Genomic DNA, 6,259 nt, shown 5'->3' on the forward strand with positions numbered 1-6,259 from the left:
ATTACAGATATAAAGAGAGATTAGAAACGGATAGTGTAGTAGGAAGATTAGTGGAGAAAAAGAGGCTGAATAACTTGAATTACATGGAATAGCATCCATGCTCCAGATGGGAATTCAGCCAGAAAAACAGGGAGCAAGAAAGAAATGACATGGGGGAATCAGTCTTTCCAGAAACTGATCCGATTTCTTTATTTTTGGGTTTGCTTATATACTTTTTGTTACACATAGAGATGAATACAGAGTCACGTGGGGGTCAGCAGTCCTGACCTTTATCAAAATCAGGTGCTTCATATAAAAAGGTCTTAGGGATTTTATGATGCTTTCTTTCTGATAACCAAAAACTTATTTTTTCCAAGGGTGTTTTTTCTTAAACCGGGCACCACCCTCCAAATAAAGTTACATTCCTATAGGGTGAGGGTGTAGTGAGTTACAATCAAGAAAGATTTATTTAACCCAAGGTTAACATGATTAATCTTAAAGGTTAATACTTATTTCTCCTATATGCTTAAAGGTTAATGCTTATTTCTCCTATATGCTAGTTATATTCATTATAAGGGCAGGGAATATGGAGATTTAGCAGCAAACATGAGCCCAACAAATGAAAATCCTTTCACCAATGCTCCCCTTAAGATCTATTTGGTCTTAAGATAGTGATAAAGTTACATTTTTACATAGCAAGGACACAGTGATTTATAACAAAGTACAGTGATCTATTACAAAAGAGAAAATTCATTAACTCAAAAAGTCTAGTATTGCTAACATCAAAAACTACTATATTTCCTTTGCTATATTCCAAATACATTGATTAATATATTCCCAGGTGCCTAAGGATACGGAGGCCTGGCGGCAATCATTGACTCAACAAGAAGAAAAGCCCTATGCTAATTAAGACTTTCAAAATACTCCAAAACTCTCTGTGCTGTTTATGGTTGAGAGGTAGTAAACAATCATGTGGCAGGAGTATGGATAATCCTGTCACACAAGCTAGTCTGTCAGCAGAGAAGTTTGACCTAAGACATCCTGGTCCCACCCAGAGCAGGGAATTAGCAGCAATTATTGACACAACAAATGAAAAACCCTTCACCAATATAATTCCTAACCAACCCACTATACTAATAATTTCTAACTCCCCAAAAGAATTTGCCTTTAGTGAGTCTAAAATATCTCGTGCCTCTCAGATTAGGAGGCTGTAAACAATCACATGTGGCCGGACGAACCTATACAGGTGGGCTAGATAACCTTCAGAGGAGTCTGTAAGCTGAAACACTCTTGTCATGCCCAGGAATTTTTATTGCCTTGGAGCTGCACATTTACTCCTTCTCCGAGAGAAATGGCTATGAGGGAGAGCCCCCCGTAAAGTCAGAGGTGTCGGTGAGAGCATAAAACAGACTCTGGTTTTGCGGTTAGATGCTCAGAAACAGAGGGTTTCCTGAGGCTTGATCACGCCTTTGCGTATGCCAAGCCTCCTTCCTCATGACCTTTGCCATGGGCAGAGTTCCTCACACTGGCCCCTGGCACACCCCAGTATTCTTGCCTGGAAAATTCCATGGACAGAGGAGCCTGGTGGGCTACAGTCCATGGGGTCTCAAAGATTTAGACATGACTGAGCATGAACACCAAACTTATCCAAACTCTCAGGACCACAACTTCATCTAACTAGCATTTGGAACTCATAATACATTTCACCACTTTGCCTTAACAGAAGTGGCTCTCTCGACCTGGAATCTTTCCTCTCTTCACCATCAAGTTACCTCCCAAACATTCTCTGCATCTCTGCTCAGTTTTTAAGAGTTTTCCCTTCAGCTCCAGGATAAGGTTGAATATCCTGACATTACATTCCCCTCCCCAGCACATATTACATTTTTACTCTTAATTATATCAGTTTTTTGAGTGAATATTTGATTACTATCCTCTGCCCTCACTTGACTGTAAATAACACGAGGGTCCAATCGCTGTTTTTATATTTCTACTGCCTCTTAAATTACCTACTACATAATAAGTACGAAAAAATTTTTTTGCATTGGGTTTTCCCTAAGAGACCACAGAAGTAAAAATGCCGATAGGTGGTTGGGGGGAAGAGGTGTAAAAGAAGCAGACTGAGATAACAGAAGTTTAATTGTTACATCATTAAAAGCCAACTGAAAATCCAAGTATTTGTCTGCTTGTATGACTGATATGGAAAGAGAATCTTATAAATACCAAAGGACTTTAAGTGCTTCAGAGACAAACTTTCTTGTGATGTTTATGCTCACAGGTGATGATATCTGTACAAGTTTTCTTGCATATCATGTGTAACACAAATCACCTTGTATGTGCTGAGTTGAACATTGTGTATAAACTGGTGAGCAAAGCATTTAAACATGTGGCATATTGGCACTGATGCTGGGAAAAACTGAGGCAAGAGGAAAAGGGGGCAACAGAGGATGAGATGGTTGGATGGCATCACTCACTCAATGGACATGAGTTTGAGCAAACTAAGGGAGATAGTAAAGGAAGAGAAACCTTGTGTGCTGCAGTTCATGAGGTCGCAAAGGGTCAGACATGACTTAACAATAACATGTTGGCACTACATCCCAACAACAACAAAAAATTGTTTCATTTTAGGGACACAATACTGTTCATAAGACAAGGATAAAAGTCAACAAAGAACACTTGAAAGATTAGCAGAACCCAGTGGCCAAGAAGACTCAAGACAGGATATAAGACCGTTGGTTGGACGTGAAGAAATTGATGTGTTAACACATGTTGACCAATGTCAGAATGGTGTCTGGTAGCAGGGAGACAGTCAATGATGTGAGTAAAAGGATCCAGTGTGAAGCTATGACAAAATAAATAGATGGGAGATGTGATAAAGAATAGATCAGAACTGAGATAGGAACCAATGAGAAGAGCCTGTATAGAGGTCTCAGGGAAAGAAGGGACAATGGGTCCTTTTACTCACATCATTGGAACCCAGTGTGAAGCTGTGAAAAAAATAAGAAGATGGGAGATGTGAGGGAGAATAGATCAGAACCAATAAGAAGAACTTTTTTAGAGCTCTCAGGGAAAGAGGGGACAAAAAGACCAGAACTAGACAGTGCTCAGCTTGGCATGGTTAGTGATTGGAGTTAGTGGACTTGTGGTTAGTGATTGGAAAGGTGACTATGGGGTGTTTGCCATAAAAAGAGGACACCAGAGCTACAGAAGGCTAAAACCATGGAGCTAAGGAAACTAAAGAGGACAAAGAGGAAGACACATTCCCCACAAGTTCCACACACAGCAGCCAGCTGCCACCATTGCTACAGCAGAGTTGCTGACAGTGTCCCTTAAGATAGAGTTTGTTCTGGTGGCTGCAAGAAACAGAAGATACAGGCTCCAGCCAGAAGCAGAACAGGAACAGCAGGATCTGGTCATTTGCCCCATATCCCCGACTTCCCTCACCCCTTTTACTCTCAACTGACGATTTTCTTCATATGGCCTTGCCTGTGGTTTCCCCTACTCAGTGTCAATGCAAATTGTGCTGGGCCTCTGGAACTTCATATCTTGTGTGTTAAAGAAGGATACAGGAAAGAATGAAAGTCAGTTCATTACCTTCTCAGAAAAGAAAGCCAGTCTTGGGTCAAGCTCTCAAAGACTGGAAATGAGGAGAATCTATTACAAGTGTTCAAGACTGTCTTATGTGAGGCTGAGTAGAACACAGTCCTAGGGGAAAACCCTTGAGAGATTAGACTTTAGTATCTCCAGTCTTTAGTATACAAGGTCAAATGATCCACATCAAAATAGTAAGATGTGTATACAATGTGTGTATGAGTTGCTTAATAATACACAAAGAAATCATACACATATCTAGTATCCTATGTGAAACTCACAATAATTCTGTATGGAGTCCAGTTTTTGTTTTTTTCTCAATTAGGAATCAAAGATATAATAAAATTAAACCACTTGTGCCAATATTCCAAGTCAATATTCCAAGCCAACATTCTACCTTTGATTATACTTGATATGGGTGAGTGACTGATTAACATTGATAAACTCCTCTCATTCTTCAAGTATTTTGAATTCTTATAATAAATAATAGCCATTGAGTCACTGTGTTTAGGATTTTATTCTGGAGCCCAAAACCATACCTAGCTTGAAGGTCTGAGAGCTTCTATCCATACTGCTCCTTTTTTGTGCAATCTGTCCTCTGAGAAGAATGATATCCTACTATTTTCTAAGAGTTCCCATCTTCGTTGTCTCTCTGAGTTTACATAATAGAGGTAGAAAAGTGTGAAGACTGCAGGACCAATGTAGAATCTGCTAGAGGCTGAGCTTAGATTTCCCTTATCTAATTGATGTCTTTCCCGAATATTAGCAAAAACTGATACTGGAATGGTAACATCTAGAGAAATAAATGTGCATCACACTCCAGGTGTGATTTTTTTCTTGCCCAAAGCTCTTTTGGACTCTGCCTTTGATGGTCTCAAGTCTCCCCTCTCCATCCATGCCAGATCCCACACTTTTCTGGTCCCTCTTTCTCAGGTCCCTACTAAGAACCAGAAGGAAAACCACATGATTGATTCTACAACCCGTTGGACTCAATGTCTAGTCGGTCACAGAACTCACTTCTTATACTGACCTACTGACTTATTCTGGCTAGTGCTGTCTTGGGTCTCCTGAAATTAATGTCAGTCAGAGTCAGTGTTTCCGTAACTCTTCCAAAGTCTGATTCTTCAAATCATAGTCGCCTAGGTAAATGGTCACAAATCTCTTTGGGGAAACATGGGGAAAAGGTTAACTATAAGAAGTCTGTCAGTTTAGCAGGGCACTTCCTCAAGGGACGTGCCTCTCACTCTTAATTAAGGACGTTCTGGCTCTATAAACCGGCTCATGTCTAGGAGTTGACTGAGGGGACGATGTTTTGTTGATTCAAGTTATCATTCTGTTCACTCACCCAGGACTCTTCCACTTAAGGGAGGCCATTTACAGTCTCTTCAGGCAAAATAAGGTTAACCTTCTCACACACGGGTCACAGGGATACTTCTAATGGTAAAAGAGCTCGATAGGAGTTAGAGTTCCATATCCCTAGTTTGTTTGGAATCTTCCCATATGTCCCCATTCTAGTTTTCAAGACCTCATTCCTTTCTAATTACTGTTGAAATGTTAACAGAAGAGGTCTGCAGTGTTGGGAATACAGAACAACCCTCTCTCCACTCCCCCTCACAACGCAGCTAACAGTGGTTTCAGGAAATCTTATTTCCCAGAAAATTCCAGATATTTTTAGGACCTTGCTTGTGCTGTGCCTAGATTGTCCCAGCATCGTGTCTGACAACAATAAGCAGTGCAGATTTTGTCCAGCAGAGGGGGCCATTCAACAAAGGTATTCTTGGGTGTTATTAAGAAAGGTTTCCTGTTTATCGTTTTCAGGACATGGAAAGCAACTCTTAACATTAATAATTAATAAATGTGTTGTTATTGTTTAGTTGCTAAGTCGTGTCCAGCTCTTTTTGCAACCTCATGTACTGTAGCCCACCAGGCTCCTCTGTCCATGGGATTTCCCAGGCAAGAATACTGGAGTAGGTTACTATTTCCTTCTTTAGGGGATCTTCCCCACCAGGGATCAAACTCACACTTCCTGCTTTGGTGGGCAGATCCTTTATCATTGAGCCACCTGGAAAGCCCAACTGATAAGAAAGAAAATGTGTTAATATTGGAAAGGAAGAAGTAAAACTTACACTACTGCAGATGACATGATATTATATACAGAAAACCCCAAAGATTCCACCAAAAAAGCTGTAGAACTAATAAATGAATTCAGTACAGTTGCAGGATATAAAATCAATATACAGAAATATGTTGCATTTCTATATGCTAATAACAATCAGAAAGAGAAATTAAGAAAACAATCACATTTATAATTGTATCATAAAGAATAAAATACCTAGGAATAAATTTAACCAAGGAGCTGAAAGACCTATACACTGAAAACTATAAGACATTGATGAAAGAAATAAAATAACAGAAATAAAAGGAAAGACATTCCATGCTTATACATCTGGAGATTCAATGTAATTTCTGTTAAAATTGCACTGGCATTTTTCATAAATAGAACCAAAAAATCCTAAAATTTGTATGGAAACACAGAAGACGTAGAGTAGCCAAAGAAACTGAGAAAGAACAGAACTGAAGGCATGATGCTCTCTGATTTCAAAATGCATTACAAAGTTATAGTAATCAAAATAGTATCATACTGGCATAAAAACAGACATATAGATCAATGGAACACAATAGAGATCTCAGA

Source organism: Budorcas taxicolor, chromosome 5 (genome assembly GCF_023091745.1).
Source record: "Budorcas taxicolor isolate Tak-1 chromosome 5, Takin1.1, whole genome shotgun sequence".
Lineage (NCBI taxonomy): Eukaryota > Metazoa > Chordata > Mammalia > Artiodactyla > Bovidae > Budorcas > Budorcas taxicolor.